This window comes from Pteropus medius, unplaced genomic scaffold (assembly GCF_902729225.1).
Source record: "Pteropus medius unplaced genomic scaffold, Ma_sr-lr_union100, whole genome shotgun sequence".
In the NCBI taxonomy this organism is placed as follows: domain Eukaryota; kingdom Metazoa; phylum Chordata; class Mammalia; order Chiroptera; family Pteropodidae; genus Pteropus; species Pteropus medius.
The window spans coordinates 386167-409555 of NW_024351730.1; the positions used below are offsets into that span (position 1 = coordinate 386167).

At 34.9% G+C, this 23389-nt stretch overlaps 1 protein-coding gene and 1 pseudogene across 2 annotated transcripts in view; both read right to left on the minus strand.

Annotated features, from left to right (window-relative positions):
* Positions 1-23389, minus strand: part of PDS5A (PDS5 cohesin associated factor A) — a 108780-nt gene that overhangs the window by 79723 nt on the left and 5668 nt on the right. The gene's annotated exons all lie outside the window — the stretch shown is intronic.
* On the minus strand, positions 19033-22758 carry LOC120588076 (poly(rC)-binding protein 2-like; annotated as a pseudogene).

Below are 23389 nucleotides of genomic sequence, written 5' to 3' on the forward strand. Positions count from 1 at the left end.
CACTGTGACTAAGGGGGATTTATGCCAGGAATGCAAAGTTGGTTTAATATTAAAAATCGATTAATGTAATACACATCAACTGAATAAAAAACAAAAATCACATGACCTTAATAGCTGCAGAAATCCAACACCCTTTGATAAAAATATTCAAGAAACTAGGAATAGAAGAGAAATTCCTCAACGTGATAAAAGGCATTTATGAAAAATCCACAGCCAACATCATACTTAATGGTAGAAAATTGAATACGTTTCCACTAAGATTAGGAACAAGACCAGGATACTTGCTTTCAACACTTCTATTTAATGTATTACTGAAGATTCTAGCCAGGGCAGTTGGGCATATAAAGACATAAAGGGTATATAAAGACATAAAGAGATTTATCTCTATTCACAGATTACATGTTCTTGCACATAAAAACTCCTCCTAAGGAATCCATTAAAACAATTATAATTAATAAATTCAGCAAAGTTACAGGATACAAGATCAATATACAAAATTCAATCAAATCTCTAAATACTTAGAAAGAACAATATGAAAATGAAATTAAAACAATTCCATTTACAATAACATAAGAATAAATAAGAAACAAATTTAACAAAATAAGTGTAAAATTTATATTTTGAAAACTACAAAACACCATTGAAAGAAATCAAAGATCTAAATTAACAGAGAAATATCCCATCTTCACAGACAGGAAGACAGTACTAAGATGGCAACAGTCCCCAATCTGATATACACATTCAATGCAATCCTCATCAGAAATCAAGTTGACTTCCCTGTAGAAACTGACATGCTGATTCTAAAATTCAAATGAAACAGCTAAAACAATCCTGAAAAAGAAAAAAGTAGGATTCACATTTCCTGATTTCAAAATTTACTACAAAGCAACAGTAATAAATATGGTGTATAAAGTTCTCATCACACACGCACACACACAAAAAAAACATTAAAAAAATCTATACGAAATGATGGACATTAAATTTATTCAGGTAATCATTTCACAATATACAAAAGTCAAGTCATCGTGTGGTACAACTCAAACTTATACAATGCTGTATGTCAGTAATATCTCAATAAAACTGAGTGGTAGGGAAACTGTGTGGTACTGGCACAAGGATAGACATTCAAATCAATGGAATAGAATTAAGAGTACAGAAATAAACCCATACACTGACAGCTAATTTCCGACAAGGGTGTCAAAGCCATATAATGGGGAAAGAATAGCCTTTTCAATAAATGGTGCCAGGGAAAGAACGGACTTTACAATAAATGGTGCTGGGACAACTGGACATCCATAAACAAAAGAACGAACTTGGACCTTTACCTCATGCCATACAAAAAAATTGTTAATTTTTTATCAATTTCAATTTTTTTTTTAAACAATTTGTTCAAAACAGATCAAGGATCTAAATATTAAGAGCTAAAACTTAAAACTCTTTGAAGAAAACAGGCATAAATCTTTGTAACCTTAGTTTAGGCAATGATTTCTCAGATATGACACCAAAATATGTGACAAGAAAAAAATAAATTGGACTTCATCAAAATGAAGAACATTTGTACTTTAAAGGAAATTACCAAGAAAGTGAAAAGGCAACCCACAGAAGAAAGTTTCTGCAAATCATATACTGATAAGAAACATGTATCCAGTATATAAAAAACTTTTATAATTCAGTAACAAAAGGACAACCCAATTTAAAAAATGGGCAAGAGATCTGAATAGATATTTCTCCAAAGACGATATACAAATGGCTAATAAGCTCATGAAAAAATATTTGACGTCATCAGTCATCAAGATGACGTCACATCCTAATTCACATCTACCAGGTTGGCTAGAATCAGAAAGTCTGATAATTGTCAAGTATTGTCAAGGATGTGAAAGAATTAGAACCCTCACACACTACTGGTGAGAATATAAAATGGTGCGTACACTTTGGAAAAGTTTGTCAGTCCATTAAATGATGACACAGAGTTAACTATGACTCAACAATTCCACTCCTATAGGCAAAAGAAGTAAAAATGTACTTCCACAGATAAACTTATACACAAATGATTATGGAAGTATTATTCCTAATAGCCAAAAAGTAAAATCAACCCAAACGGCTATCAATTGATGAATGGATAAACAAAATTTGATAATTCATACAATGGAATATTATTTGGCTATAAAAAACAATGAAGTACTGATACCACAAAACAGATCAATCTTGAAAAGATTATGCTAAGTTAAAGAAATCAGTAATGAAAGACCACATTACATGACTCCAAATATATGAAATGTCTGGATCCGGGAAATATTCAGAGACAGAAAGTAAATTAGTGATTGCTTAGGGCTGGAGGGGCATGTGGGAGTGAGTGCTAAATGGTGCAGTGTTTCTTTCTGAGGCGATGAAATTGCTCTAAAATTGACTGTGGTGATGGTTGCACATATCTGTGAATACAGTAAAACCACTGATTGTACACTTTAAACGGGTGAACTGTATGTATGTAAACTGAGTTAAAAGGAAATACAGATGAATAAAAATGAACTTGAGACCTCTGAAAATCCTTATATCTTTCCATAACAATATTCTTTTAAATGTTAAGGTCCCTTTAAGGTAATGAAAAGGGTTTAACTGACAAAACTGTGATTCATAAGCCACTTTCCAATATCAGGAAAGAGAAGACACATAGTTGTCCTAGAGCAAGTAAGCCAAATGGATTTTTCTATACGACCACTGGGATAGACATCTATAGCAGGGGTCCCCAATCCCCAAGCCGCAGACCAGTGCCCACCCGTGGCCTGTTAGGAAACAGGCTGTACAGCAGGAGATGGGTAGGCCAGTGAGCAAAGCTTCATCTGTATTTGCAGCTGCTAGCCAGTGCTAGCATCACCGCCTCAGCTCCACCTCAGATCATCAAGCGTTAGATTCTCATAGAAGCACCAGTTCCTGGTGCCAAAAAGGTTGGGGACCACTGATCTAGTATATATTACTAGATCTATATAGTATATATTACTCTTTCCCCAAGTTCTAGGTAAACAGAAGGAGGGGGGCAAAAAAAAAAAAAAAAAAAAAGAGGAAACTAAGAAACTTTGCAAAGGCTCAAACACAGGAAAACCTTCTGCAAGGTAGAGACCATTATTCCTTTTATAAAGTGATAAAGGCCCAGGGAATTATCAGACAGATTTTTAAGATCACAAAACTAAAGCTTAGTTTTGTGGTTTACCTTTAGCTTATAGTGTGTGTAGTATATAACCCTTAACTATGATTGTGGGAGAGGGAGAGAGACTAAATATACCTATTTTTAATAGAAGAAAAAAGTTTACTTTAGTGAAAAGATTTTACAAAGGTTACACTGTTGGTAAGTAGATGATCCAAGATTCAGACGTAAATCTTCAGATTCTCAGTTCAGAATTCCCGAACTAAAAATTGAAATTTACAATTCACTCTAAGCAAAGACCCAATTAATATCCTGGCATTATAATTCCTTATTTAGAATGACCATATACCTCAATCTGCTTCAGAGCCCTGGTTCACATCTGTTATCAGTATAATTACTAAGAACACTTCTCATCAACTTATCTCATCAGTGTTTTTCATCTTTATCCTACTTGAGTCACACCTGGAACCTCATTAAAAATTGTTCACCTCCAGTATCCTTAACTCTACAATTTTTTTTCTTACTGAATTTACTTTGCCTTCAATATGAAATCTTCATTAATACTCTCTTCGATCATACCCTTGTGCCTTACGTAGCTCCATCAGCCCACATCCAAGTGTAGCCACTTCAATCATTCCCTAACAATATCCCCTCCCCCGCCTCCACCCCCATCCCATACACATACAGGGTCTTTGGTAATTCTTGATTTTCAATCTCCAATCTAGAGTGATTGCTACTGAGTCCACCTGGCCAGCAATGCCAAAGACTGATGAACATACAAATTCATTCTGCTCTGATCTCTAAAACTGATCTCCTCACAGCACAAAAGGAACACAAATTAAAATTTGGATTTATTTAGATTTATTTGTATTTATTTATTGTGAATTCTATTCTACCTCTTAATAGATATAGAATCTGAATAAATTACTCAGTATTTTTGTGCCTATAAAACAAGTAATCTAACCTTAAAAGATTGATACTTAGAGATAATAGACACAAGGTTCCCAGCCTAGTATCTGGCATACAAGAGTCTATGCTAAATAAAAATTACCATATTTTATTAATTCTAAGACCCATGTCTGACATTGAGATGTCTCTTAAAATTGGTGGTCTTACAAAAAGTGAAAGCCAGAAGTAACTGTAAGAGAATTGTTGCTACTTGCGCTTCTACAAACTTCAGTTTGAAAACCTCATGCTGATAATATCTAGAAAGCACCAGCACCAAATCTTGCAGCATTACGTATTAATAACTTGGAAGAACATCTCAGGAACAACAGTGGAGCACTCTTTAAAGATTATCTGCATCACAATACTTTTGATAACAATGATACTGTGGAAGAAAACAAATATTAATACCTAGTCAAAAATAAGATTAGGAGTAAGAGGATCAAACTCTGAATATGAAGATTTTCAGGAATTACAGCCAACTTATTAGAATTTTGTTTTCCTTTATGTATGTAAAAATACAAAAAAAATTTGTCTAAATAAGTTATCTACATGAGGTCTTTCAATAAGTATAAAGATTTCTAAGTGTTAGAAATTATAACTTGGTAATTTTTTTCTCTGTAATGGGTTCATACCTATAGAACTGACTGGTCTACCTACCCCATCACTCTTTAATAGTTAGCTTAAATGTATAGTGAAATAGCTTGCTGTTTATAACTTAAAACAATGCCCCAAAAGGGTGAGGTTCTATTTTACAGGCTGTGACATATGCTCTAAACTTGTGACCAATAAATTCTGCTACTTCTTCTACAGTACATGGGTCTGGAAATTGAAGGGTGGAAATTAGAGCACCTCCTCTCACTATTATGTTGAATACCCTACTCAAAGAATTTTTGCTTCCATCCTAAAACTTTCAGTCTGCTGGTTTAGAGGTTTGGGTTGCTATTAGAAGAATGTTTCTAGTATAGGACACAATAATTCCACTAAAGTTGAGATTGTCACCTGACCATTTTGGGCTATTCAAACCACTGAAACAACAGGTAAAGGGCTTTACTGTAGTGGCTGGTGTGACTGATCCCAACTACTATGGGAAAACTAGGATGCTACCATGCAATAGAGGAAGGAAGGAATAAATCTGGAACTCAGCTGTGTTTCTCCAGCCACTGGTGGTGAAGAACCAGTTGTGGGTTTTAAAAAAATTCCAACAAAACTGTAAAATATACAACAATGCACTTAGATGTTGCAGTAATGTCAAATTATCTATCAATGTTTCTTAACATTTACTCTCAATTTTTGCATCTATCCTGTTATAAACTGGCACCACACTCTTGACAATAGCTAAAGTACTTAGGATGTCTGTATACGATATTAAAAGTTCATAGGAAACTATAGTGCCCTAATAAAGTTAGGATCCCTATTGGTTCTAGACCTCTGCGGAATGAAATTTAAGGGCAACCTATCGAGTTAAAAACAAAACAAAAACCAGCTCCAGCTGAAGTACTAAGTGAAGGCAAAAGAAACAGAATGGGTTGTAGAAGAAAGTTAATTAGGGCCCTATGAGCAGTACAAAAGTGAGGGCTGTACGCAGGACACAATTCTCTTGTCCCTGCTTGTTAACATCTGTGTGCTGGGTTGTTTATTTTTCCTTTTCTCTTATTTTTGATAAGAACTGTCAGTGGTGGCTTCTAATTTATGTGTTTAGGGATTGACAAACTTCTGTGATGGACAAAAAAGTCAGCATTTTAGGTTGTACAGGCCATAAAGTCTCCATTATAATTACTTACCTGCTATGATAGCATGAAAGCAGCCACAGATAATATGTAAATGAATAAATATGGTTATGTTCCAATAAACTTTACTGATAGCCATTGAAATTTGAATTCCATATAATTTTCAGGTATGATGAAATATTATTTTTGATCCCCCTAACCACTTAATAATGTAAAAACCATTCTTTGCTTCCAAGTCTACAAAAACAAAGCAACAAGCCAGATTTGGCTCACAGGCTACAGTTTGCTAACCCCTGCATTAGACTATTCAGGTGGAAGTGTTTTAACTAAAAAACAATTAACATCACCCAGAACTGGATATGCTATCACCTAGAGATTAGATACTGTGACAACCTAGACTATACAGAAAGAGGTGAGAGCATCTTTATTTTGAAAAGAATAGTTATACCCTGTTAGATGAAAACATGAAATAATTGTTCTTGTTCTATGAAGTTCAAATATCGGTCAGTAGAATGATATGCTAATTACCTACATAGGGTCTCTCAACTCCAAATCCACCCTTCTATATTCTGTTCTCTGATGTTGAGACTGGGATAATTGAAAACGTATGGCCCAGACTTCTTTGACAGGAAGCAAAGTATTTAGAAGGCAAGAGGGAAAGGGGACTTTCTGATTGTTTTCCTTGCTATTCCAGCCAGTCATTCCAGTTGTCTTTAGTATCATTCAGCACTCAACACTCTCTAATTGATAGTACGTGTTGTTAGTATTTAAAACACTGACTGGCTTTAAAAAGTAACTTTGGCTGCAGACTGGGTAATGTTTCTCAATTAATTCAAGCTGTAACTATAGGCTGTTAAGAACTTTTATGTGAAATTTGTACTTATACGTGAAACTTACACACTGCAGTCAGTAAAGTCATTTCAACAGCACACATTGGTTGAATCACAAGAAATGTCAAGCTCCTTTGTTCTGTGCTGCGAAATTATAACAAAAGTGAGATCTCCATTTCCAAACTCAAACTACAATTCCTGCAGCATTTTTAGGAACTCAATGAACACACAGGAAATTTCCGCATTTCTAAGTCCAATTCAAGCTGCAATTGGGGAGCTTCCACCTAATCTTTCAACTTGAAGCAATTAATCTGAAATGTAATGACATGCTAAAAGGCAATTATCAAGAGAAGAATATAAAAGAATTCTATAAATGCCTCCCAAGCAATGAATATACTCAATTACAATCACGTGCTATGAACTGATACCAATATTTGGAAATATCTGTGTAAAAAAGTTTTTTCAAATGAAATATACAAAATTTCATTACAGATTAGCATGAAGAAAATTGAAATCAATTTTGGTGATAGGGAACATTAACTAAATCAATTTTGGTGATAGGGAACATTAACTTTGAACCTCAATTAAGTAAAATGTTAGATCTACTCTCTCCGAATCCCGTTCTTCTCATTAGTAGACCTATGTTACAAAAAATGTACTGAACTATTACTTTTTGAATTTTGTAAAAAATTTTGTGGAAATTTACACTCCTGTTGTATAAATACAGTATCCTCTTGACCCACAGGTACAAAATACTTACTAACTTGCTCTTCACATAAAAAGTCTACCAAACCCGGATATGTACCCAAGACAAATGAATTCTTATTATCTAACAAAAAGCAAGTACACTGTTCAAAGACATATTATTCATAAAAGCAAAAATCTGTTAATCCAAATACCTATCAACAACCATATGGATAAATAAATTTTGGGATATTTATACAATGAAAAAGAATTATTGTTAACAATATGGATAAATCTCAGACATAATATTTAGCAAAATGGTCAGACATAAAAGAATATATACTGTGTGATTCCATTTACCTGAAATTTGACGGTAAAACTAATGTATATTGACAAAGATCAGGATAGTGTCTATCTCTGGAGAGGGAAGATAAGGCAGCTGATGGGGTACCAGAAATGTTCTATATCATGATCTGGATAACAATTATGTGTGTATACATATATAAATTAATAGAATGTTACACTTAAGGTTTGCACTTTACTATATGTAAATTAAATATAGTTTTAAAAAGGTAAGAAATACAGAGTTATGCCACAGAGATCATCTCCCACTCTCTGTAACTTTACATTTTTTAGGCTGTACCTGTGGTTGAAAATGTCAGAAGAAAAAACCAACAAGAATTATCAAATTTGAAGAACACAAAGACAAATGACTGAAAGAAAGTTACAGAGCCCCAGTGATCCAAGGGCGATATAAAAAAATCCATCATTTTTCTAACTGGATCCTAGAAAGAGAAAAGGGCAAAAAAACAAAAACAAAAAAAAACCTGGAAGATACAATGATCAAAAATTTGGTGAAAGACATAAATTTACAGATCCAGGAAGTTCAATGATTCCAAAGCACGACAAATATGGGGGAAACACACATCTCAGGACATCATAGTGAAACTGCTGAAAATCGAAGAAAAAGAGAAATATTCTGAAAAGGAGCCAGAAAAAAAATGACACATTACATACAAGAGAACAAAAACATATACAGTTTTAAGTCCTCACCTAATGTTGTTGCTAGGTTCTACAACTTTAAGTGAAATGATATAAAACGAAACTAATTTTACCATAGGCTAATTGGTAAAAACAAGAATTAAGTTCCCATACCATCTCATCAACATTGTAAGAAAATGACGTTGAATAAAAACATGTTATTCGAGGACCTATATTACCATTAACTTCTCATCTGAAATACTGGACAATATGACAGTAGAATTACATCTTTAAAGCATTGAAACTGTCAACTCAGAATTTTATATCCAAAAAGTAATATTCTTCTAAATGAAGGTTAAATAGACATTTTCAGACAAATGATGGTATTGTTCTATATCATGATAAGAGTTTGGGTTACACGTGAGTAAGCATCTGTTAAAATTCATCAAATAGCACAATTAACATATGCCCATTTCACTGTATATAAATTTTGTTCTCCCACACACAGTAAACCCAGCTCAGCCAAATAAGAACTGATTCAATCCCTCACACTAACAACCTGACAGGAGAAGAGATATGTTTACTTTTAAAAATATGTATTTTTTATTTTTCAATTACAGTTGGCATACAATAATCAGTCTCAAGGTGGCTTTTTCTGTATGTCCTTAGTTGTATGACTTCTGTTCCACTAGACTTCAGGTGGTTCTCAATGATGGTTGTTCCATAGTTTAGTTGTAACTTTGATGTGGTTGTGAGATGAGGCAAGTACAGGGTTTACCTACTCTGCCATTTTGACTGGAAGTGAGATGAGATATGCTTACTTCTGTGCATAAATATTATATACTTCAATTTCCAATTTTTTTTTTTTTTAATACATAACATCCAGCATTCCATCAAAAACGAGATGGGCAGGGGTGAGGGAAAAATCCATTGTCAAGAGATAAATAAATCAATAAAAGTAGACCCAGAGATGGCCTGAATGCTAAAGCTATTGGACAGGTACATAGGTCTGGCAACTTATAATAGAGTTATTCCCCAAAACCCACTGTAAGTTGAAAATATCATAGACTTAAAATAAATTTAACTGATGCTGACAATTTCACTGCATCACTGATTTGCTTATCCTTTTAGATGGTCAATATTATCAAGTGCAAAAGTCCTAATTCACCTTTGATGGCCATTACAGGCTTGCCACCTTTGTGTTGGGCAATTACTGAGTTTTGAGTGTAACTGTTCTACTCTTCTTCTCCCCAGAGGCAGAAGACACAGATGGGAGTTTTGTAGACATGATGAGATTTTTGTTATCCAAAAAAAGTTGGTAACAGCACACTGCAGAATATCAATTGTTTACTCTTGTGATTGCATGGCTGACTAGAGCTGCGGCTTGCTGCTGCTGCTGCTGTCCAACATCACAAGAGAGTATTGTACTGTATTTTATTACCCTGGGAAAAAAAATCAAAATTCAGAGGTACGGTTTCTTTTGAATGCATATCACTTTCACACCACTGTAGAGTTGTATTTTAAAATAACTATAATTAATATGTTAAAAGATGCAGCAGGAAAAGTGGACAAAATACATTAAGAATAGTAAATTTTGTAAAAGCTGAAATAAATGGGACTATATCGAACTAAAAAGCTTCTCAGCAAAAGAAATCATCAAAAAGATAAAGAGACAACCTTCCAAATGGGAAAATGTATTTGTAAGCAACGCCTCCGATAACGGCCTAATATCCAAAATATACAAAAAACTCATACGACTCAATAACAAAAAAAAGATCCAGTCAAAAAATGGGCAGAGGACCTGAACAGACACTTCTCCCTAGAGGACATACAAGTGGCCAACAAATATATGAAAAGATGCTCAACATCGCTAGCTATTAGGGAAATGCAAATCAAAACCACAATGAGATACCATCTCACACCTGTTAGAATAGCTATAATCAACAGGACAAGGAATAACAAATGTTGGAGAGGATGCAGAGAAAAAGAACCTTCATACACTGCTGGTGGGACTACAAATTGGTACAGCCACTGCGGAAAACAGTATGGAAGTTCCTCAAAAAACTAACAATTGATCTACCATATGATCCAGCCACCCCTCTACTGGGTATTTACCCCAAACACTTGAAAACCCATATCCGAAAAGATATTTGCACCCTGATGTTTATAGCAGCATTATTCATAGTGGCCAGGACATAGAAGCAACTGAAGTGTCCTATGATAGATGATTGGCTAAAGAAGCTGTGGTACATATATTCAATGGAATATTACTCAGCCATAAGAAGAGATGAAATATTGCCATTTGTGACATGGATAGACCTCGAGATAATCATGTTACGTGAAATAAGCAAGACAGAAAAAGTTGAAAATCACATGCTATCACTTATGTATGGGATATAAACCTAAAAGCAACAAATAAGCAGGACAAACAGAGACACATGGACTATAGACTAGTGGTTACTAGTGGGGTAGGGGAGGAGGGATGAGGCAGACAGGGTAAAGGGAGTCAAATATAGGGTTTAGGAGAAATGTGAATGCGTAAAGGGGATCAAATATATGGTAGCTGAAGAAAACTGGACTTTGGGTGGTAAACACACAATACAGATGTCAAATATACAGATGTCAAATGATAAAGTACACCTGAAAATTATATAATTGTATTAACCAATGTTATCCCAATAAACTTAACTAAAAATTAAAAAAAAAAAAAAAAGAATAGGAAATTTCGGCATAGACATGGAAACTAAAACTGCTGAACATTATCAGACTGGAGGCACGGTAGGAAAAGAAAAAAAAATAAGGTTATATTTAAGAGATAATGATTATTTTTTAATAACAATGAAAGAGAAACTAAAGATCCAAGAAACTCAGAGAAGCCCAAACGAGAAATACAAAGAAAAATACGAAAGACACATCAAAGTCAAAAAAGGGTAAAATCATGAGGGTGGCCAGAGAAGAAAGTAATCCCTCTTACTAGGGAATAGAGCAATTTACTATCCAAAATGTTCTATTTAATTACCATCATACATTTCAAGCACTGACAAGTTGCAAATAATTAAAATGAAGTAATAAAGTCATAAAACATTTCATGTTTGATGATTCAGAAGTTCCATAGGAATCATATCACATGTAAGTAAAAATGATTAGTTTTAGATGTCACACATTACTGAAAATGCGAAACATCAATGTTACTGACCCTCCTGTTTTGAAAAAGAGTAAAATGCTCATTAGTAAAATATATAAAACTACCAACTTTAATTTTTTTTTTAATGTCAATGTGCTACATTTGCAGCAGTCAGCTCAAATTAAGAAGACTGGGATAGAATGAGATTTCATTGGAACCCAGAATGTCAGCTTTCATGAGTAAATAAATCCATCAAATGAGCTTGTAAGCTATTACCTTTAGAAATTATTTTTGTTAAATTACATTTTTATAACTACTAGTTAAACTGTCTAACAGAAATGTAGATTATAAGAGAGTTCTAGACTGCCACCAGATAAAGTAAAAGAGGCCATGGTATACATAATGCCATGCTCGTCAAGTAAATTTAGATGTTTTCCAAATAGAGCTAAGTTTAAAATAATTCGGGAATAAAATCTGTTTCTGGGCAGAACTTAACTTAATGTAAAACACCCTATAACTAATTTAAAAAATCCTTTTTAGACAAAATTTTTGAGAATAGTTAATATGAAATTTAGCAATAGGGAAAGTAAAATATATTTCTGGGATCCTCAGTGCATATTATCTGTATCAATATCACCTAAAGGGCTTTTTTAAAATGCAGGGAGGGGGAAAGAAAAAAATGCAGAAACTTAAGCACATCCCTAAACTACTAAATTGGCTTGGGGTGGCAGGGGCGGGGAGATTACCAGATATTTGATTCTTAACAAAAGCACCAGTTGATATTTAAGAAAAGTCTAAGAACCACTAATTTAGATTAGAGGACACTGATTATCTTCAAGATTTAAAATCTTCTCATTCACCTAAAATGAGTAAATCTAGCACTTAGAACTCGATCTTGGCCAAACAAGAAGAGTCAAAATTAGGAACATTTAAGAAAGCTATAAATCTAACTTTGATAGAAAACATAAGTGACATGTAAATAATAAACATTTGGGATTTTCCACGCTAAAATACGTATAGGAAGAGGAAAAGGATGAATAAACAGAACACAGAGGATTTCTAGAGCAGTGAAAATACTCAATATGTAATTATTTGTCCAAACCCACAGAATGCATAAACTCAGGTAAACTATGGACTTCGGGTGATTATGATGTGTCAATATAGGTTCAGCATTGGTAATAAATGTACCACCCCAAGTGACACTGACAATGGAGAGGCCACATATGTGTGGGAGGACATACACATACACACACACACACACACACACATGTGTATATGTATATGAAACATATATACACACACATATATATGTATGTATATGAAACATCTATACATTTCCCTCAAATTTGTTATGAAAATAAGCCTGCTCTAAAAAATAGATTCTTTAAAAAATATTGTTTTAAAGGATTAGTGACATAGATATATTAATGTTATATGGTTCCATGAACATCAAGACAATACATTTACAAAATAATTAAAAGTTTATTTAACAAACAGGAAATAGACTTTGGGTGATGATGACATATTAATGGTGGCCCACTGACTGACTAACATACTACTCTGATGCTGGGTGTGAAGTGTTGATGGGGGAGGTGGAGCTGGGGGGAAACACAGGAAGTTGTTGAGAAACTCTACTTTCTACTTAATTTTACTGTGAACTGCTTTAAAAAATAGCATCTCATAAAAAAAAAAGCATTAACAATTATATAATAAACAAAATATAGAAAAACATAAAGAACAACTGAGACAAAACAGTGTATTATAATCTAAAAAAACTGACAAAATATCAATTAAAAAGAGAACTGAAAAGACAAAATTATATAACATTACTCCCAAGAGATCTAAAACCAATTTCATTTTATTACTGATAATTTATACCATTTTCTTCAAAGCTATTTAGGTATACGCTTCAAAAAAAAGAAAACCATTTTCTAAACTTCTTCCAGAAACAAAGTAGTTTCCCTATATACATTGACTCAATCCTTATGAATCTAAATAAATTTCTTTTTGCAGCTGAAGAATTCATCTCTACTTACTTTATAGTGGCTAGATGAAAGATACTTAATTCAACAAATATTTGAAATTATAGGATAATTATACATGGCTACTGAATTTAATTTTTGAGTATTAAACTTAACAAAATAATTTGGCATCAATTTACTATTAATGTTTACTCAGAATTCCTACCACAGAAATTCTACAAAGTTTTGGAAAAACACACACTGAATATATGTGATAAAAATCCAATTCATATAATAACCTGGTATAAAATTCTACTAACCACGTTTTTAAATTTTACTCATCCGCAGTCTTCACATCTAGTATCATATTATGAAACTCTCGGCAACTAACAGATTTATTCAGGCAGTATCAATTAGAAATGGATCACTGTTCAAGCAAATATGCCATCTGGTCTGGACAAGAGGATAAAAAGATTCCATAAACAGACCACAAAGAAAAGATGATATTCAAGTGCTTAAGAAACCGCTTGGTCATTTAGCTTTGTTAATCATGCAAAACCAGGCACACATATCACACTTCAGCTCAAATGCCTGAGATTTTTTTAATTCAAATTCCTTTGGCATCGAAAAACTTTAACAATTTCATAGGTACTGTCCTCTTTTTTCTTATTGAACCACTTTTTAAAGATACTTTAGCTCTAGCAAAATTGTTCTACTTGTTTTCTTCAAACACACCAAGCCCACTACTGCCCTGTCTTTGTTTTTCCCTGCTATTCATCTGCCTGACCTTGAATTAAACCAAAGTTGGGCCTTCAGTCCAATTGTCAACCCATGAAACTTTTCTTAACCATCAAAATTCTTATCTCTTTATCCAAAGAAACGGATGCAATCCTAGCACATAATTAGCATTTAACTTATAAGTTATATGGTAATCTCAAATATTCTTCATATAAATGGAAATCCATTCTACTATTGGTGGAGTTTTAAATGTTTGATCTTAATGATAATTTTATAACATGAAAAACCACACATATTATGGCAGTTCCTAACTTCCAGTATGACATTATATATATATATGTATATATATATATACATAAAATGATATATTTGTAACTTCCAAAGGCTGAGGGTCTCCATATTTATGCACACCTGGAACTATGCAGAAGCACACCAGTTGGGAAGCTCTGTTTTAACGTAAAAAGACCAAATGCCAACAGCAAGAGAAAGAAATTTAGTAAATTCCTTCACTGTATTTGGCTTTCTATTGAAACTATTATCCAGAAACTTCTTCATTTATTGTCTTTAGCAAATAAAAACTTGTTAGGCTTTTATATGATGTATAAACTCCACTTATTTTATCTCTGACCAGGGAATTCAATTGGACATACTTCCAATGTGTCAACAACCTCAGCCAAAACAGTGCTTAACTTAAACAACTGTGAAAATAGAAGCTAACAGAAACAAAATTCATTAATGTCCTTAAATCCATCTTCTTAGTATGCACTCCAATTTTTTCCTTGAACAGCTAGATTTCTGATACAGGAAAAATAAATCATGGTATTGTCATTCTATATGTTCATGTTATTTATTTCATTTATGATTTTTAATAAGCCGTAACCTAATTTCTATATAACTCAAGGTCTTGAATTAAGACCTCAGTGAGGCTTGATGATTTCAACCTTATATGTTACTAACATTTTGTCTCCATCTCCACTATATCCTCATTTCTTTAAGCAAATTTTAAAAAGTCGCTCAATTTCCTTTGAGTTTTTAGAGTTCTTTCCACTCTGAACCTCAATGTGAAACTTATGTTGAATCATTCCCATAAAGAACTTCTCTTGTTGCCAGGAGACAATAAAATGGCTTTTTTGCAACATATTAATTTGCCAATTTGACTGCTAATTTAAAAGTAGGCATTACTTAATAATAATTATTGACACTGGGCACTCATCTTGCTGTGAAAGTCCAAAATGGTACAACCCCCATGGAGGGGAAATTTAGCCACTTCTAACAAAAATCACTCACAAATTGACCCTTTCACCAAACAATCTCACTCCTAGGAATTTACCCTAATGATTCACCGCCACAGATATAAAATAACATGTGAATAAGGTTATTCACTTTAGCATTATTTGTAAGATCAAAATACTAGAAACGATCTCAGATGTAACAAGGAGAGAGTAGCTGAATAAACTACTATGGTATATCTATACATAGAGTACTATAAAGCCATGAAAAAGAATAAAAAAAGATTTCTAGATACAGAGTGATTTCCAAGATATTTTTAAAAAGCAAAGTACAAGAGAGTACATATAGTAGCCTATCTTTTGAGTAAGAAGGGAGATAACAGAAAGGATAAACCAGAAACTAATGAAATTATTATCTATAAGTGACTGGGTATGTAGAAATAGAGTAGAAAGGATAAGATGGGAGTAAGACATCCGAAAACAAATTTTATATCTTTCTGACTTGAACCATATAAAATTAAAAAGAATGAAAAAAGTAGTCCCTAAACTGAATACAACTCAATCAAAAAATAACTTCTACAACTTACCCCAAAACTAACCTGATTTAAAAAGGGCAAAGAACCTGAACAAACATTTTTCCAAAGATACACAAATGGCCAAAAAGCATGAAAAGATACTCAACATCACTTTTCAAGGAAATGTAAATCAAAACCACAATGAGATACTACCTCACACCGTTAGAATGGCCATTATCAAAAACACAGAAAATAACAAGCATTGGCAAGAATGTGGAGAAATTGGAATCACTGTGTACTACCAGCAAAAATGTAAAATGGTGCAGCTGCTATGGAAAACAGTATGGCATGGTGGTGCAATATTGTGATCTGTAAGAAATATATATTTGGTCTTTGTCCACAATTCTTGGCTCACAGCTCCAGAACCCTTGAAATTTCCCAAGTGTTAAAAGTAAGAAAAAGTATCTTTAGTTATGTTAATGTGGTGACTTTTAGAAAGCACCCAAGGATAGGGGCTGGGTGCTAATTCAACCAACCATGTGATTAGAGGGTTGGAATGTTCACTCCCACCACCCCCACCTCCAGGGAAGTGAGAAGGGCTGGAGGTAGAATCAATCAATTGCCAATGATTTAATCAATCATAAGTATGTAACAGAGCCTTCACAAAAACCCAAGAAGATGGGGTTGGGAGAGCCTCTGAGTTGGTGAACTCATGGAGATGAAGGAGAGTGGCACCCTGAGAGGGCATGGAAGTTCCGTGCTCCTTCTCACATATCTTGCCCTATGCATCTCTTCCATCCAGCTATTCCTATTTCCTTTTACAATAAACCACTGATCTAGTAAAGTTACATGTTTCTGAGTTCTGTGAACCATTCTAGCAAATTAATTGAACCAAGGAGGGGGTTGTGGGAACCACTAATTTAGAGCCAGTTGGTCAGAAGTACAGGAACAACCTAGACTTTCAATTCACCCATCTTCAATCTGTGGCCAGTTGGTCAGAAGCACAGGTAACCTGGGCTTGTGTCTGGTATCTGAAATGTGTATAGGGTGGGGGGCAGTCTTGTAGGACACCCTGCTGTTGTCTGAGAATAGTTTGCTGGAGTGGGGGTATCTCTCTGCATTGTGGAATTAGGTCCAGACACCTAATGTAGGGGGTTCTTTAAAAAATTTAAATAGATTTATTATATGATCCAGCAATATGTAGTCTGGGTACATATATATGCAAAAGAATTTAAAACAGGATCTCAAAGAAATGTATGTACACCCATGTTCATTGAAGCATTAGTTACAATAGCCAAGATGTGAAAGCAACTTAAACATTCATTGATGGATTAATCAATAAAGAAAACATGATGCGTATATATATACACATGTAATATTATACAGCCTTAAAAAAAGAAATCCAGTCATATGCTACATCATAGATAAGCTTTGAGGACATTATGCTAAGTGAAATAAGCTAGTCACAAAAAAGACAAATACTGTACGATTCCACTGATATGAGGGATCTAAAGTAGGCAAACTCTTAGAAAACAGAAAGGTGGTTGCCTTTCTGTTTGGGAGGGGGAAAAGAGGAGTTGTTCAATGGGTATAGTTTTAGTTTTTCGAGATGAGAAAGTTCTAGAGATCTATTGTATTAACAATGTGCATATAGTATAATACTATACTGTACACCTAAAAATGGTTAAGATGATAAATTTTATGTTTTTAGAATAAAAAAATCAAGCAAGGTTAACATTTGTCAGTGGAAATGAGTCTGTGTGTATATATACCACATTAAATGCAAACAAAAAGAAATAACCAATTGTATACAAAATTTATAACCACCACTCAGACAAAAGAATTCAAATTCATGTAACTAACGAACTGTGGTGCTCTATATAACCTTAATGGGACAGAAAGAACAGCAAAGAAATCTTGCAAGGGATACTGGTATAGTAGTTCTAAATTTTTTTGTGCTTCTAGTAGGGTAGTAGAAATAAATTTATCAAAGTAATGGGAAAGCAAGGATTACACTGTAAGAGAAGGATGGTACAAATATAGAATGGAGGAAGTTTAGGGAAAACTCTGTGTTGCTGGACTGCAACTGAATGAATTCATGATTTAAAGTATATATGTATATTTTCTAGCTCTATATACTGAAAAGGCCTGAAGAAATTACATCCTAGTAACAACATGAACATAGTGCCCATGTCTAGATTTTAATTTATAGACACCACACTCCCAACTAAATTGGAAATAGGGCTCCTTGGAGAAAATAACCTATCCAAATATGGGGCAGGGAAGCATAAGGTGAACAAACACCTTGTACTGGAAAATAAAGAAATGCTCAAAGAATCACAGAGACATGTCAGAAAGACACAAGAAGTTTTAAAAAGACACCGAAACCAGCATGTTCACAATCTAACCCTCAAAAGGAATAAAGATAGTAATGGATTATAATGCATTTATAAGAAATCCGTTAGTAATTTTTTTTTAAATGGGGACAGGTTCTTCTTTACAGAATGCCAGTTAATACATGTAGAAAGAATGACAGAATTTAAAACGTCAACATTTTAAAATCAAAGTGGATGCTAAAAGTTAAGAATTGTTGAAAAACAAGTTATTCTTACAAACTGTCACCTTAAATATTATTTACTAATTGTAAATGGAGAAAGGTACCTTTATAATGAAGAGTATTGGCCAGCTGTAACCAAGTAATCAAACTTAGCATAACCAATAGGACAAGATGACAGTGCCTCCTGATACAATGCAAACGGAACTACACGCCACTTGTGTAATGGTATACTTGTTTCTCAATATGATAAAGGGCATTTATGAAAAATCCATAGCCAAAAAAAGTTCAACCTGAATCTAAGCATGGGGAAATGAGACGAAAACAGATTATGGAACTCTCATTAAGACAGATGCTTCAAAAATGTCAAGTCATGAACAACCCCCATACCCCCTCCCCCCCAAAAAAACAGTGAGAGGACTACCTAAAGGAAACTAAAGAGAAGTGATAAACACACATGAGCCTATATTGAAACCCAACTTCTTGAAGGAATTAAAATGCTTTAATTAAAAAATCACGAGTGGCTGATAAATGTAGAAACTGAAAATTTACAGACTACTTAAAACCTAAAATTGCTGACTGTTTAGAAACTACACAGATGAATCATGGGTGGTGGTGAACAGCAGAAAGGGATTATGGATGAATTGGCACTGTTCTAGCTGCTCCTTATGCCACCTGCCTGCAAAGAAAGCCTGACATTGGTTAGATATTGAGCCAAGCTAATGCTGGCAGCAGATCCAGTGATGGTAAGGTGCTTATTAGTAGATACTTCCATGGTTTTCAATTTTGATCTGCAACCCAGATATCTAACAGAACTCATTGCTTTTGGCATCAATGCCCAATTAAGCAGCCAATAAATCATTTGGAATGGTGAGTTCATGAGAAGTGGTCTGTGCAGATGCATCTAAATCTGCACTGGATCTGGTGTTAGCATGTGTCATGGGAAAATGAGACTGTTGCATTGCCAACTGGTGCAGCTTGGTCAAATCTGGCTGTGGAATGGCATACTGTGATTGAATGGTACAGGAATCAAGAGGTGGTCCCTACAAGTTAGGGTTGAAGCACATGGACTGGGTTGTGTGGGGAAAGCTCACATTGTTACTGCCTGTGCTGTACCTGTCCTGACCACCTGCAAAGATGATCGGAGAACTGGATGGCTTGGGCTGATACAAGATGGTCATGTTCTTTGGGGGTAGGGGGTGACTTCAACATGACCACGAAGATTTGTTTTACACACTCAATGCCAGCGATAGTGATAACCCACACAGTTGAGATGAGGAGTATATCCCCTGACACCTAGACGTGAGGCCCTGTGCTCTCATATTTCCCTGATCTTGTAACCACCTTTACCAATGACACAGCCACACTGACTAGGAGGGACCACCAACCTCAGGGTGACTTGAGGTCTACGGGCAGCTGTGCTACTGGTCACAGAGCTGCTGATGTCCTCTTCCAGTTTGTCAATAATCATAGCAAAGGCTTTGAAGATGGCATTAGTGAGTCCAACCAAAGTGGTAATTTTCTCAGGACAATTTCCTTCAGAGATGTTGATACGTGGGCCACTCTACTTGTGTATCTTAACTGATTCTTTCTTTCTGATGATACTGCCAACTTCTTTTCCATGCATAAGTAGCCAGATGGGAAGAGTGATATTCAATCCTTCAATCACACCAGTGTCCACGTCAAGCAGTGTTCTGGACAGCCAGACTTTGGTCAAGTCTTTGGTCGCTGGTGGGATGAAAGCCAAAAACTGCAGGTCTGAGGCTACTGAGGCAGGAAAAGGGGAGCGGGAGGAAAGGGAAAGAGCAGGTGGCTAGGTGCAGAATAATAGAGGCAGGTTGGACAGTAGAGGAGGAAGGAGGGATAGTAGAGGAGGAAGGAGGGATGGTAGAGGAGGAAGGGGGAAAGAGACCCTAGGGTGGGTCGAGGGGTGCCCCAGTGCAGCCAGTGTAGGCAGGAGAGGGCAAGGCTGCATGCATCTGCTTCAGCTGCTGCCTCTGTGGGTCTCTGGAACCCAACTTTTTAAAAAGTCATTTTTAGGGCAACTGGGAGAATTTTACTATGGACAGTATAACAGATATTTTTACTTATGTTAAATTTCTTGAGTGTAATCATATTTGTGATAAAGTAGAGAATGTTCTTGTTCAAAGAAGAATGCTAAAGTATTCAGAGGTGGACTATCATATCTTCAAGTGACTCTCAAAAAAGTCTGTGTGAGTGTATGTGTCTGTGTGTAAACACAAAAGCAAGCAAGGGTGATGAATGTTATCTGAGTAAAGGGATATGGGTGTTGAACGTATAATTTTTTCCAACTTTTTTAGAGGTCTAAAATGTCTCAAAAATAAAAGGTGTAATTAAAAAAATGGGGGTGGGGGAATGGAAACATTTCATTATTATAATCAGTCAATAACACTTTCCAGTAAAAATTCCAAAAATATAAGACAGTTCTAATATCAAATCATAAGCCTTCCCCATAATTTTTTCCTAACTAGCACATAAAAAAATTCCTATAATTTTCTTACAGCTCTAAAAATAAATTTTACAAATCTAGTAAGTTGGCTGCAAATATATACTTGTTTTTGAAATGATTGTTTTTCAAGTTTATAAGTATACTACAAAGTATTCAGTTGGTACACTTTGACTTGGCATGAGTGCTCCTGTGGTAGATTAAAGATGGCTATAAATTCTTTCCTACTTCTTCCATTGAGAAGTAGGGTCAATTTTTCTCCCCTTGAATAGGGGCTGGGCTATGACTAACCAGTAGAGTAAGTTAGAAGTAACATTGACAATTCTGAACTAAGCCTTTAAAGTACTGGCAACAACCTCCATGGTATCTTGGAACCCTAGTCCCACTACCCTGTTGAAGAGACCACGTGAAGAAGCCCTAAGACTACAATACACACAGGCAAAAGGACTCACTGAGTTCAGCCTTTCAGTTGTTCCTACCAAGGAGCCAAGTGTTTGAGAGAAGCCAGTGTGGACTGTCTAGACCAGCCTAGTCAGGTGAATACCAATGAGTGAGCCCAGTAAGCAATGTGGAGCAGAATAATCAAGACAAGTCCTGCCTGAATTCATGATGTACAAAATTGTGATAATAAGTTGCTCACAATAGCCATAAGTTGGAAGCAATCCATGTGTCCACTGAAGGATGAATGGATAAACAAAAGATGTTACATACATAGAATATTATCCAGCCTTAAAAAGGAAGTAAGTTGATACATACTATAATATGAACGAACCTTGAAGACATTATGCTAAGTTGAAATAAGCCAAGCCAGTTGCAAAAGGACAAATACTGTATAATTCTACTTACAGAGTAGTAAAATTCAGAGACAGAAAGTAGAATGGTGGTTGCCTGGTCTGGGGGAAGGGGAGAATAGAGAATTATTTTTTCATGGTTACAAAATTTCAATTGGGGAATATGAAAAAATTCTGGAGGTGTATGGTGGTGATGGGTTGCACAACAATGTCAATGTACTTCATACCATAGAACTGCACATTTAAAAATGACTTAAATGGTAAATTTTTTGTTATATATATTTTACCACATACAAAAAAAAGTTGCTGTTATAAACCACTGGGTTTGCAGTAGTTACACAGCAACTGACAACCAGAATAGCTATTCTACACATATGTAAGTCTAAAGTAATAACTGTGCTGCACTAAGTATTACTTCACAAACACATAACCAGCTATATTTTAGGACGTAATTTTTTATTAGCAGAATCTTCTGCATTAATATAAATATGAAAACATATGAGCAAAATTTAGAATTGAAATCACATACTGAATTTCATGTAAAATTAGCATGCTATGCGGCAATTAGGAATAAATAAAAATTTATGGAAGTGAAAATAATTATGACCAAACTAAGTATTCTAGGTCCACCTGGAGGGAAGGAAAGGAGAATTCATGGCCTCCCTGCCCCTAATCTACTCCTCCCCTCTCACAATCTAGGTTTGATGAGAAAAGGGGAATGCTCTACTTTAAATCAAGCCCACCATATCCTACTTCCTACTAAACAGGCCAGACTATAAAAGCAGAAGTGAGAATGTGGAGAAGAGAGAGAATGGTTGACACAAACAGGAAGATTACAGGAAAACAAACAAATGCAATACCTGGTGAGAGAAAAGGGAGACATTTTCAGGATAATAAAACCCCATTATTCATCGTTCCTAATTCTTAACACCGAGATATGTGATTTGATTCTGTGACTGATAGATACAGCAGAATTGAGTATGGAGCTGTAGCCAGAGAACTGTCTGGGGCACTGAGCTGAGACAAGGTAATAAGAAATGGGTATAAGAAACAGATTTCACCTTATCCATCCCTCCTTCTAAAAACCAAGTCTTATCACTCTATGGGCAAGATGGCAGGGGAGCAAGTTCGCATGACTCTGGGGCAGCTGCATCTTTCTCACCAGGATCATGCCATCTTGGATATTACCCAGTTGACTCCACTCTCACATGAATTTATCTGTAGACAAGCCACAATTTATAAACTTGATAATGCAGCTGGAATGCTATAGATCTTGTAGAAGTAGTACACCTGATGAGTTTCCTACAGACATTCCAGGAACCAAAGGGAATTTCAAATTAGTCAGCTATCTTTCCTATGTTGACTGTCATGGCCATATTTTGATGGATGCTATGCTGAACAGTGCAGCAGTGATACAGTTCTGTTGATAGCTGGTAATTAATTTTGTCCTCAACCTCGGACTTCTGAACACCTGGCTACCATAGAAATTATAAAGCTGAAATATATTTTGATTCTACAAAATAAAATTGATTTGGTAAAAGAAAGTCAGGCTAAACAATAGTATGAATAGATCTTAGCACTTGCATAAGGTACAGTAGCAGAAGGAATTTCTGCTCACTTGAAGCAGAATATTGAAGTTGTCTATGAGTGTATCATAAAGAAAATTCTAATACGTGTAACTTTTTGCAGAACATAGTGATC